This window comes from Danio rerio, chromosome 4, assembly GCF_052040795.2.
Source record: "Danio rerio strain M-AB ecotype USA chromosome 4, GRCz13ab, whole genome shotgun sequence".
Lineage (NCBI taxonomy): Eukaryota > Metazoa > Chordata > Actinopteri > Cypriniformes > Danionidae > Danio > Danio rerio.
This window is the reverse complement of record NC_141024.2, coordinates 15,138,558-15,152,491: the sequence shown is the minus strand read 5'-3', so window position 1 is coordinate 15,152,491 and position 13,934 is coordinate 15,138,558. Positions and strand designations below refer to the sequence as shown.

Below are 13,934 nucleotides of genomic sequence, written 5' to 3'. Positions count from 1 at the left end.
AGTCAACTATAATTCAGACTTAACATTGCATATCTTGCTATGTGTCTTTTGCGAATGCGCACATTGCAATATCGATGCTAAAATGATGAATTGTGCTGCCATAGTGTACATGGTAGTAAGAAGCGTTTGTGCTTTTAAAAACTGGTCTCTAACTGGTTTCTATCTACATCTTTTCGTTCTCTTGCTTTCCTTCTTTCTGTTTATAGGAGTTTGTACATTCACAAGCACTTGTGTGCTGGACTGCGCATTCCCACAATATAAAGCATGGGAAAATGGGGAATGGTTCTCTACTAAACATCAACACAAGTGATCACGAGTCCAATTTGAACAAATTTTAATGCTGTTAAATTCTTATTTAGTTCCATAGTGCTTTTTTCAATGTATGTTGTCTCAAAGCAGCTTAAAAATAAATTGAAACTGTGTCAGTCCAGTTTTCAGAGTTTAAGTTTAGTTTATTTTGGTTCAGTGTGGTTTAAATTTCACTGCTGAAAGTCCAAACACTGAAGAGCAAATCCATCGATGCGCAACTCCACCAGTCCCAGATCAAGCAAGCCATTGGGAACAGTTGCGGGGAACAAACTTTACCAATTGACGAAAGTGAAGGAAAAAACCTTCAGTTAAATCAGGGGCAGTTGGCCACGACCATTTATCTTCTGGCCAAAATTTTTTTGCCGAGCTGCAGTCTAGGCAGCTGGTGTAAACCATTTATAAAAGCTTTTCAGTTTTAACATGCATTTTCAGTGATCAGATCAGTGTAAAGGGGGCAAAGTAACCCGCTTAAATTGTAAAATACTGATATTTTGGGATTTTTAAGCCTGAGTTAGACTTTGCAACCAAAAAATCAATAATATTACTCAAGAGATTTACATGTGTCAAAAGTGTCTTGCATAATAACTCAGGGCCTTGCCAAATGTTTGATTAGTTATCCATCATTTTATAGCCTACATTTTCTAACAAAAGACATCTGGCTTAATTGAAGATGGCAGTCTGAACACAGACTAACAAAAGAACGTGTGTTTAACTCGTAAACAGGACTGTCTCCATCCATTAGCAAAGCATTCACGTCTTCCCTATAGCGCACGTTTCCATCTATAAAGTGTTCTCTAGTTGGAATGTCTCATATTTCCCCACCCCCTCTCTCTGGTTCTCTCTCTGCGCTCTTTCTTCTCAGCATGCTGTCTCACTAGTAGGCCTTACAGAGCTGAGCTGACTGTAAATTCCTCAGTTTAACGCACGTAATTAGTTGCACAGTCCAAGTAACGGAAAGTACCTCACATACCAGAGTGTCAGGTTTTGCTTTCATTTTTGGACATCATAGCGATTTGATGCTGCAGTTACCGTGACCTGAGATCAGGGCCAGCGGATCTAAAGCATCTCTCATCTTCCGAACCGCCTTAAGCAGAGACATCCCTCAGATGTCAAACAAACCGACAGCTACTCGGGATGATTCAACAAACTACAATCGCTAGGACTCGGGCTCGAATGCGTAAACAATAAAACGAGATAGTGTGTTGCCTTTGCATTGCCATTCCTCCTTTTCCGCCTGAACGTTGACTAAGCGCTTGAACGACCTCTGGATCATCGGCTGTTATCAGGCAGTGGCCGCTGTGCATTCCTGTGAGATAAGAGCTCCAGCCGGCTTGTGTCAACACCGAGTGTGTGCAACTGTGTCCGCGACCGCTTCTCTTCGTTTGTAGCATGGCCTACTTAGCCTTCCTGTGTAATGAATGCGCCAGTCACATCAAGCCCAGCAAGAAAACAGACCTGTTTCTGTACAGACTCATCTCTCAGGGCTGATGGGAGATTATTATAAGGAGTGTTTCGGAGCCACTCTGGGCCCAGTTCGGGAATTATGCATGAGGGTCGGCAAACCGGTTGCCCTCTGAGCCAGTTTTAATCAATTATGGAACCACGCTGTGTGTGTGTGTTATGAATCGTCAGACCCCATGCTCTCTTGGGACACGCACAGATACTCTTGCTTCACAGATTGGACCCCATGGCTCTTTCATAACCCTTCTGTCTTGTGATCAATAATGTAATTCAGTGTGTTTGGTATGAGTCGGAATCCAATCTTACCTGCTCCGGACCGTCTTAACAAGGTTCTGCTGTGGTGTCCTTGAGCCATGATGTCGGTGTGGGACAAATGGAGTGGGATTGGGAAAACCACAGCAGGCCAGAGTCTCATTAATACTTGAGTAGTAGGTGGTAATAGTGGCAGGCTTTGTGATATGACAAATCGAGTAAGGGACAATCATCCAAAACACGTATAATAATAATAGTACATTTTATTTGTATAGCACTTTTCCAACATACATGCAACTCAAAGTGCCTCAAAAACAACAACAACAAAAAAGCGTTATAATAAACCACATAAACTTATATACTCGCATAAAGCATTCATGTACACAAAATATAAGCATATATCCACATGATCACGCACACAATAGTCCTTACATACAAGCACACACCATTCATACACACATAAACCTACAGCAATATAAATAAAATGTATACACCTTAAAAGCTTTTGTTTTTATACGCAATTTTAAAAAGATGTGTCTTAACATGCTTTTTAAAAACATTACGGGATTCTTTCACTTCAACAGGGAAACAGTTCCAAATTTTTGGAGCATAATGGCTGAAACAAGTGACGTCAGATCGCATCCGATTTACAGAGTAAAATTCTAAAAGTCCAGCGCTAGAAGAGCGTAGCAAACGGTTTGGATTATATTTTGATAAACAGTCGGAAATGTAGGAAGATGTCATGTTGTGAAGTGCTTTATAAACCAATAAAATAATGTTAAAAAATCTATCCTTTGGTGCACAGGTAACCAGTGTTACAGTGTAACATTCTGTTAATACGGGTGTGATGTATATGCTTGGGTGTTCTTAATGCATTTTACATGGCCTTTGTTTTTTCAAGTGTAGTCAGTTTTAAAGCAGAGCTTGGGCCATGCCCATGACTTCTTTTGGTAGTGGGGCAGAACTAGAATAACTAATTGTGAATTGTTTTAGTTTAAGTACCCTCTACATTACAGGTAGTTGGTAGAGCAAGGATGGATGGATCGATGGATGGATGGTTGGATGGATGGATGGATGGATTTATGTATATATGTATGGATGGATGGATGAATAGATGTATAGATAGATAGATAGATAGATAGATAGAATGATGGATAGATAGATAGATAGAATGATGGATAGATAGATAGAATAATGGATATATGGATGGATGGATATATATAGATATAGATGGATGGATGGATGGATGGATGGATCACTCCCTTACAGATTCACCCCAATCAATCTAAACTGAAAAATTAATTCCGAATAGTTATTTAACAAATCTAGGGAAATTGTATTCATTTCGCAATATATATCACAGAATAAAAAAATATTGCAATGTTCCATTTTTCAATATCGTGCTGCCCTAATAAGTAATACTCTTTCAGAAGAAAATGGATGTTAGAGAGAAAGGTTGTTCCAGGAACATGTCCTGCTTACCTCTGCCATTTGGCTTTATGTGGTTTTGAGATGCTGTGCAGTGCATTGTGGGAAGAGAAAGCCTATGCTGCCTTACCGTCTCTGCTACTCATGTTCTCACACTGACATAAGTAATATGCAGTTAGTCTCAACTATATTAGCTCTGAGTGTCTCTCTCTCTCTCTCTCTCTCTCTCTCTCTCTCACTCTCTCTCTCTCTCTCTCTCTCTCTCTCTCTCTCTCTTTCTCTCTCCCCATCTCTAGAATTGCTGAGATAAGAGCATCTGCAGGTACGAGGTGTGTGTGTGTGTGTGTGTGTGTGTGTGTGTGTGTGTGTGTGTGTGTGTGTGTGTGTGTGTGTGTGTGTGTGTGTGTGTGTGTGAGTGTGTGTAGAGGCCGAGAGTGCTGGAGTGATTAGAGGCTGATGTACCCTGTCTGTTCCATTATACACACTGACCTCACACACATACACTCCCGCATACGCACGCACGCACTCGCACACACACTCAAATCAATTCTCCTCACACCAACTGGAGCCTTAACCGGATTTGTGATGATGGTGTCTGTCTCATCACACCACACCACTTCTCCGCTTGAGTTCTTTCCCAATGCCTTTCAAAACCTTCATCATCGTTGTCATCCTCCTCCGACCTGTAACAACACTTTGGTCAGACCTACATAGATTCAGCCTAGGCTCACGAAAAGTACATGCCTGAGGGGAAACGTTTGCAAAAATGATTGCATGTTGCTCATTGCATGTTTCATATTGGTTTCTGCATGTTACTGTTGTCATAACAAAATCATGACTTCTGACAAAAAACAAAAAAAAATCACAAAACTGATACTGAATCAGTACTGAAAGGCAAGGCAAGTTCATTTATATAGCATTACATTACATTTCATCCAAAGTGGTAATTTAAAGTGCTTTACATAAGCAAGAATAAAAGAAAACAAGTATAAGAAATTTCATTCGTTTGTTCATTTTCTAATTTATCATGGATTGCCACAGCGGAATGAACCACCAACTATTCCAGCATATGTTTTACGCAGCAGATGCCTTTCCAGCCACAACCCACAACTGGGAAACACCCAAACTTACTCATGCACATGCACTCATACACTACAGCCAATTGAGTTTATCCTATTCACCCATACTACATGTCTTTGGACTGTGGGGGGAAACTGGCACATTCAGGGAAAACCCACATGAACACGCGGACAACATGCAAACTCCAGTTTAAGAAAAAAAAAACAAAGAATAAAAGATGATTAGAAACTTTTTAAAATGTGTTAAAACTGATTTTAAAGGAGTGAAAAAGAAAAGAAAGACATAATGTGATCTGTTGGATGAGGATTGAGTGTATAATAAATGACAGAATGTGTAATGTGTAGTTATATACTAAAAACGTTCCCGAATTTAATTTAACGAATTGTATGTTTGCATTCGCTTAAATGTTGCCTGCCAAAATGACAATGTAGATGTATTTTATTTTTCGTCTAATATATACTTAATTTTCTTGCGTGTTACTTTGTGTTTCTGTAACGTTGATATCTTTAACCCAGGGAAGTCCAAAGTCGGTCCTGGAGGACAGATGTCCTGCTGATCTTTGCTCAACTTGCTTCAACACACCTGCCTGGAAGTTTCTAGTATACCTAGTAAGAGCTCGATTAGCTTGTTCAGGTGTGTTTGATTAGGGTTGGAGCTAAACTCTCCAGGAGACCGGCCCTCCAGGGCCGAGTGTGAACACCCCTGCTTTAACCAGTCTGATGTCGCATGGGTATATGCACATAACAAAAATGCTTTTAAAAAGAAAGCAACTACATACAAAACATGCTTCACAGGAATATAAATAGTTCATAAGAAATCATAAGTACCAGGTTGGCTTCCAAGCAAGTTCACTATCCCATGAAAGGCATAAAAAAATCTGTGCTTGCCAGATTTTTACTGTTGAAAGTAAGCTAGAAACGGTTTTAATACAACGTTTTGATGTACTAATATCTACATATCGCATCTTTGTAATACAGACAAAAACACAACCAAAAAGCAGGTGGTGATGGGACGGGACAGTCATGTGAGGAACCAAAGCTCATAAACTTTATTTATCAACATTAGCTGTAAATAAAACTGTAATATAGATTACAGATGAGAAAAAATAAGAAAAGAATCAAAGTGATGCCAACAAAAAACATAAAATGTGAAGTGAAATTTGGTAGAAAGTCAGGTATTTTTTAATGTACAACAATATTAATGAAACTTTCTTTTAATCAGTTTACAGATTGTTACTGTAGCATTTATTTTACCATTAAAATAATGTCTTTTTTTACGTAATTCATACATTATTAGTTTGCGAATCATGCACTACGGTAAAAGTGTTTTGAGGTGATAAACGCTACCATGCATGAAACCATAAGTCTTCATTACTGATAATCTGCCCTGTAATTAGAATGTGCGTGAAAGGATGTTTTACTGCCTCGTGTTCATTTCTCTCGAAAACTGCTGCAAATTGTTTACCTGAGAAGATTTGGTTTTTGGAGAAAAACTTGGCATGTTTTTCCAGTGAGCCTGAGTTTCAGAGATTAGTCTCCTTTACCCAGTGCTGTTTTTATAAGTTCTTGTTACCATTAATTTCCCCCTCCATTTTTAAAGAAACTCCCTAGACTGCCAGACGCATTTAAATTTCTCCTGCACTCAAGAAATTAAATTATTATATATATTTTTTGTGAACCTGTAACCATGGGGCAGTGAGATTAGTCTCCACGCTTGTCAGATCTGTCAGCTTTCAGATTTCTCCATTAGGAAAAGTTCTAGAGCTCTCAGCAGGATTTCTAGCTCCGCCTCCCTCTGGCTCCACCTTTGACCTCTCTGTCTCTCCTCATTGCTTTGATAGTCACAATTGTGGTGTGTTCATTCTGTAATTGCAGGGCTTGTCTTTTTTTCTCTCTCCGAATAGCGTGGAAGGTCGTCTTATAGACCTGCGAGGAATGCGATCAGCTCGGATCACTCCCACATGCTATTGTACGCTTGACGCGTAGCAGTCGGGTCATGAAGAGAAACACAGGCAGAGAGGTGTGTTTTGGGGCAGTGAGCTTCTTTTCAATGGCATGCGTTCACTGGCTGCATTCCACAGTCGCACTTGTCATTTCCTGCAATTATGCTTCTTTAGAGAGAGGCTGCATTTCACAGGTTTTAACTCTCCTCTTCAGTGTCATTGAAGCTTTATGCACTCAAACACGCACCTTCAGCGGCTCCGTCTCTCTCATTAATGCCAGCCGGTTCTCTTTTTATATATTCACACTCATGCACTTTAGTCTTTCAGGTTCAGTTATGAACTCGTTATTCATTTTCTGACGCTCTTAGTGTAGAGATGTTCAGGAATTTTAATGAAAAAAATTGCCTATGAACCTATATAAAAGTTAACTGTATGTTACCTTATTACGCATTAATGTTCAGACCTTTGGATTTAGTAATGTTTATGCATATATTTAATCCAAAATACAGCAGAGAGTTGAAATGGGATATATTTTAGATGTCTTAGATGACTTTCTAAACCAATTTAATGGCTTCTTTTTATGTCTTTGAACACAGTTGAATGGCAAAATAGTGTGAGTATAGTAAGCCTGCTGTGATAAAAATTAGTTAATTCAATTTTTTTTTTAAATCACACTTCATAAAAACTGTCAATCGAAGCGTTTCTGCAGACTTTCTCCCTTTGTCATCAGAATTAGAAAGCCCCGCCTATTAGTGATGATCTCTCCCTCCTTAGAATAAACAGAGTGAGGAGCGGCCGTCCACCACTATGCTGTTCATACTAGACGCGACATGCACACATAACTCTCATTATTTGTGTGTAAATAGATACGTGAACATTTTTGAGTTCACTCGTTTCGTTCATGTGTCAAATTCGCTTCATTCACGCACCAAATTCGATTGATTCGCGCATCAAATTGGATTCATTCGTGCGTCAAATTCGCTTCATTCGCGCACTAAATTCGATTGATTCGCGCATCAATTTCGATTAATTCGTGCGTCAAATTCGCTTCATCCGCGCACCAAATTCACTTGATTCGCGCACCAAATTCGATTTATTCGTGTGTCAAATTCGCTTCATTCGTGCAACAAACTCGCTTGATTCGCGCATCAAATTCGATTCATTCGTGCGTCAAATTTGCTTCATTCGCGCACCAAATTCGATTGATTCGCGCATCAAATTCGATGCATTCGTGCGTCAAATTCGTTTCATTCGCGCACCAAGTTTGCTTGATTCGCGCATCAAATTCGATGCATTCGTGCGTCAAATTTGTTTCATTCGCGCACCAAGTTTGCTTGATTCGCGCCTCAAAATCGATTAATTCGTGTGTCAAATTTGCTTGATTCTCGCATCAAATTGGATTCATTCGTGCGTCAAATTCGCTTCATTCGCGCACTAAATTCGATTGATTCGCGCATCAATTTCGATTAATTCGTGCGTCAAATTCGCTTCATCCGCGCACCAAATTCACTTGATTCGCGCACCAAATTCGATTTATTCGTGTGTCAAATTCGCTTCATTCGTGCAACAAACTCGCTTGATTCGCGCATCAAATTCGATTCATTCGTGCGTCAAATTTGCTTCATTCGCGCACCAAATTCGATTGATTAGCGCATCAAATTCGATGCATTCGTGCGTCAAATTCGTTTCATTCGCGCACCAAGTTTGCTTGATTCGCACATCAAATTCGATGCATTCGTGCGTCAAATTTGTTTCATTCGCGCACCAAGTTTGCTTGATTCGCGCATCAAAATCGATTAATTCGTGTGTCAAATTTGCTTGATTCTCGCATCAAATTCGATTCATTCGTGCGTCAAATTCGCTTTATTCGCGCACCAAATTCGCTTGATTCGCGCATCAAATTCGATTAATTAGTGCGTCAAATTCACTTGATTTGCGCATCAAATTCGATTCATTCGTGCGTCAAATTCGCTTCATTCGCGCACCAAATTCGCTTGATTCGCGCATCAAATTCGATTCATTAGTGCATCAAATTCACTTGATTCGCGCATCAAATTCGATTCATTCGTGCGTCAAATTCGCTTCATTCACGCACCAAATTCGATTGATTCGCGCATCAAATTCGATTCATTTGTGCGTCAAATTCGCTTCATTCGCGCACCAAATTCACTTGATTCGCGCACCAAATTAAATTCATTCGTGCGTCAAATTTGCTTCATTCGTGCAACAAACTCGCTTGATTCGCGCATCAAATTTGATTCATTCGTGCGTCAAATTTGCTTCATTCGCGCACCAAATTCAATTGATTCGCGCATGAAATTCGATGCATTCGTGCGTCAAATTCGTTTCATTCGCGCACCAAGTTTGCTTGATTCGCGCATCAAAATCGATTTATTCGTGCGTCAAATTTGCTTGATTCGCGCATCAAATTCGATTCATTCGTGCATCAAATTCGCTTGATTCGCGCATCAAATTCGATTCATTAGTGCGTCAAATTTGCTTGATTCGCGCATCAAATTCGATGCATTCATGCGTCAAATTCGCTTCATTCGCGCAACAAACTCGCTTGATTCGCGCATCAAATTCAATGAATTTGTGCGTCAAATTCGCTTCATTCGTGCACCAAATTCGCTTCATTCGCGCATCAAATTCGAATAATTTGTGCGTCAAATTAGCTTCATTCGCGCAACAAACTCGCTTCATTTGCACATCAAATTCGTTTTATTTGCACATCAAATTCGCTTCATTTGTGCATCAAATTCGCTTTATTCGCGTATCAAATTTGCTTCATTGTAACGTCAAATTCACTTTACAACTGGCACGGATTCTTATTATGGGAAAGGCTACTTTCTGCCTAGCTTCATTTCTAAATGGCTAACATGGATTTTATTGAGAGAGTAGCTGTGTTTATGTGCTTTAGAAATGCTGAAAAAACAGCGTAGATTCCTTCGGCGCTGTGTCTGAGTCCACTAGATCCTTTCTGAGATACACCTAGCTCTGTGAGTACATTAACTCCTCCAGAAACTATACCTGGAAAATGGAGGCTTTCAGCTGTGCTTCGGACTGAGCCGAGCCCAGATTGATGATCTGTTGTGCGGTGCAGGTACAGGCGCTATATCATAATCGCGCCCCTACAAAAGCAAGCTCCTGATTGGTTAATGCGAAGAGCATAATCTCATTTGAATTTAAAGTGACAGTCATTAAAACAGCACAATTTGGATAAAAGCCTCAAAGGGGCTTTTCATTGAATTATTTGTGACATATTTTGGGCTGAAAATTCACATACACACTCAAGGGACATCAGAGTCTACATCTTTACATCTTGTAAAAGGGATAAAATAGGTCCTCTTTAAGTTGTGAGATGTTTCGTGAAAAAGGTTATTGCACTCATTTATTCTGTAGAGGAATCGCTTATTTATCTACCAATAATTTCTAGATATTTTAATCATGCAGACTAGGTTAAAAAGAAAATACATTGTGGGTCTATTATTATTTTTCTGTCTTCCTGTTTCTGTTGAGCTTAAGCAGCAGATGCAGTTTTGTAAACTGTGGAAAGAGTCTAAAAATGACTTTCCAGTAACCGAATGGCACGCCACGAGTGTTGCTTTTGTCTAGTGAAAACGCAGCCAAGTCCACCAGACATGACACTGGGTTCTGTGTTATGTTTGTATTATAACACCGATTCTGTATTATATTAGCGCTTGAATAGCAGATTATTGAACCAAACCACTGAGGGACTTGATATCAAGCACATTGTGTTCATTTCTGGCCTGCACAGACTGAAAACCGCACACAAAAAATGTCAACATCACGTCTCTCCAAATGGAAATTCAACCTCTTCACTGTTTATCTTTCAAAGTTAACATTAAAGCACAACGACTAGGAAGAAAGAAATGTTTATTCCAGACGCAGGTATAAAATAAAGTCCATTTTATAGACACTAATGGCACTACTGGCACTAATGATGAAGTTGAGGATGGATGAACGCGTTCAGACAAATCAACACTATTTTTTGCGGGGTAAGACGGCATGTGAGGTCTTCACCGTTCACCTGCAGAGCTAATCATCTGTCGCAATAACAAGACGTTCACAGCACACACACTTGAAGAGGCAGACGCGCTGAGTCCGGCCCACTGTCAAATATTACTGTACATCTGATTGAGGCTGATTCATGTCAGTGCCATTAATGACTTTGTGAATCATGTTTCCCCAGGGCTATGATAGCTTGCTTGATTGCACTCTAGAGTGTGCGTTTGTGTGTGTGTGTGTTTGTGTGACTCCCTTTTTAAACAGGGATGTGGGTGGAAGCCATTAACAGGTGTGACTATGCCTTACCGCTTTAATGGACCATCGAGAAACCAATGACAACCTGTTTTCTTTGTGTGCATATATTTATGGATGTTTTAACATCACTGGTGGTGCTTTGAGAAGCAGCTAAATGGTCAATATATTTGCAGGCCAAATGTTTATTGGATTCCTTTTCATTTTGAATCTCGTTTTGGTTGTGATCATACTCGTTTTCAGGTTTTTTTTTGAATTATGGATGATAGAAAGGCATAGCCAGGACACATTTCACTCATAGTTAAAAAATATATATATATATTTTTTTAAATAAATAATGTAATTTTTTTTTAAATAATGTATATTGTTTATTGCATATAAAATGTATATAAATAGGCTGTTAAAATAGAATAAATTATATAAATTATATATACAGTGCACATCATGACTGAATACATCCCCTTTTGAATATTTGTATTAATTTCTCAGTAAATATAGACGTTACATTTTGGTGCATTTATACAAAACAGCTTTAATAAACAAAACTTTAATAAGCTCTTTGAGTTCATCAATTCCTCCAGGAACTATACCTGAATTATGGAAGCTTTCAGCCGTGCTTCCTGAACTGAGCTAAGCCCAGTTTTAAAACTGTTATCTGGTGTTGGCAGTAGGATTTTCCTTGGAGACACCAACAATAAGCGCTACGTCATAATCACGCCCCCACAAGAGCAAGCTCATGATTGGTTAACGCGGCGTGAATGTCTGCTGAAGTTCCGATTTTCCAGCTCAAGGGATTCGTGCAAAATATGCGATAAGTGCGTTGATAGTGTTAAATGCACAAATATAAATTATAAGAGTTTGGTCACCTATCATCTATAGGAATAGATAGAAAGACAATGCATTTAAATTCAGGTGTTGCAAATAAAAAAAAAAGACAAAATACAAAATTTCAACTATTTTATTTTTATGGTTGTCTTGATTTGAACATTTTATGAAATTGTTTTTTCATTGGATTTTACAAGTTTTTGTAGCAAGAGCTAGAGTTATTTTGTTTGATTAGTACCAGATTTGCCTTTGGTACTGACTAATCAAACGCATCAGTTATTATAAATCGTTCAATCGAAAGTATTGGTTTAAAATGGGTATTTAGGTGCAGCCATTTAGTTTATTACTATAAATTTTATTTAATATTAATTATAAAATTTAGATTTATTTAAAGTCAAAATCAGCTTTGTTGTCAATTCAACCACATGTACAAGACATGCAGGGAATCTATATTGCGTTACTCTTAGACTCTAGTTGCCTAACAGTTAATATTGATACAATAAAAAAGAAATTACAATAAATACAATTAAACAAATAATATAATTTAAAATATAAGTAAAATAAACAATGTAAACAATACAATTACACTTGGCAAGGAGTGCAAACTAGAGTTGTGCAGGTGCAAAACAGTATATAGAGCAAAAAGCTTGTAAATATGATAAAGTGACAGTGTCTTACAAATACACTGGGAAGGTAATTTATTTAATTTTAGTTAGTTAATTTCATTTATTTAGGTATTAATTAATTAATTAATTTATTTGTAAAATAAAGTTGTAAGAAGTTCCCAGAATAATGTTTATTATAATAATGAAAATAATACATATCCCCCATCATATTCTCTAGGTGGTTCATTTATGCAAACGATATTTGCTCGGGAGTGCATGTGGTCACATGTTTTTTTGACCTGAATTCACACTAACGTCCTCTCTCGCAAACACACCCATCACAAAAGACACTGGGCATGTTTCGCTGCTCCGTGCAACGATTTTTCGGCATTCATGTCCTAGCATGCAGGCGCTCTCCATGTCCATGTAGAACTGAGCTACATAGGCTCATCTCTGCTTAACCGCCTCATTTTAATACTCTACCACCATGTGTCTGACAGCCAGAGGCCAAAACAATCTGTATTGTTATTTCAGAGAGGCTAAATGTTGTCTGCCAGCCATATTTAACCCTGAAGTGAGTGCACATGGTGTTTGTGTAGATGATAAACTAAAGCTAACAATTGAGAATTAAAGTTGTATGGTAAAGAAACGCATAAACATCTGGCTGAGTAATAAAGACCAAATAATATAACACAATCATTTTGATTTCAATACGTTTCAGTTTAGTTCAAGAACATTGGAGCTACATTTAAAAATTAGTTTTTATAAAAAAAAACCTCATGTTATGTAATAAAATGTGGTCGATGTCATTTTACAGCAGATTCTCAAAGTAAAAACCTCTTTTGTTTTCTCCATAAGAAAATTGATTTTTAACAACTGATAAACCTTTGAAGACAAATGCCGTACACAAATTCCACCAATCACAGAGTAAAACATGCTCAGAATGTGATTAGCTGCAGTTTGCAATGTGATGAATTGCAGTTTGTTGATGAATGGCAGTTTGTTTGTTAAATGTTATCTTTAACATTGTATACTTCTCTTATCATTTTTAATGTAGCGTTGTCATTCACAGTTGTGGAATAGAAATGTAAGTAAATCAGCATCTTTCTGATATTAATCTCTTTCTGATTCAAATTCTAATTTGTATTGTTGGGAGTCTTCTCAAAGCTGGTTGGTTTGGTTAAAGATTTTGGTTCTAGAATGTTACACTCAATTGATGCATTGCCAAAATATTTTAAAACATCCATTTCCTACTGAAGTTTAAGCACAATTGAGCACATTCTTAAACACTTCTGAAAGGTTATTTAGTTCACGCACTCTACCAATGTGACTGCAAACTCGAACATGGATAGATGGACACTAGAGCATTTAATTATCCGTCTATGAGCAAATATATGATGGATCAGGTAATAGATGCGGCTTTCAAACACTTCAGTGTCTATGTATCATTGTTTAACCAATGTTTTTGAACCTGAATCTTGTGCATTGCCCTGTAAAAACTAAAGTTATAACAAGTTTAACTTGCATCGCATAACCTTGTTTTTTTATTTTCAATTTATATTCACTTCCTTGCTTTGTTTTGGATTGGTGGAAAAACATATTGTGAGTGAAAAGCCATTTAGGACTAGCAACATGTTTTGCATCATGGTTTTTCGTAGAATACATTCCCACAAGACCTTTTTTAATTTTTTTATTTTGTGCAATTGCACTGTTTTCTAATTTACATTTCAAACTGCAAATTATTAATAAAA

General features: G+C 38.0%; 1 protein-coding gene across 5 annotated transcripts in view; it reads left to right on the top strand.

Annotated features, from left to right (window-relative positions):
* Positions 1 to 13,934, top strand: part of plxnb2a.1 (plexin b2a, tandem duplicate 1) — a 175,353-nt gene that overhangs the window by 23,155 nt on the left and 138,264 nt on the right. The window contains exon 2 of one of the 5 annotated variants that reach the window (XM_087247067.1): positions 3,747 to 3,772. The exons of the other annotated variants lie outside the window; for them this stretch is intronic. The gene's annotated coding sequence lies outside the window, so the exon portion shown is untranslated. The remainder of the gene's footprint in view (positions 1 to 3,746; positions 3,773 to 13,934) is intronic. 5 annotated transcript variants of the gene reach the window in all.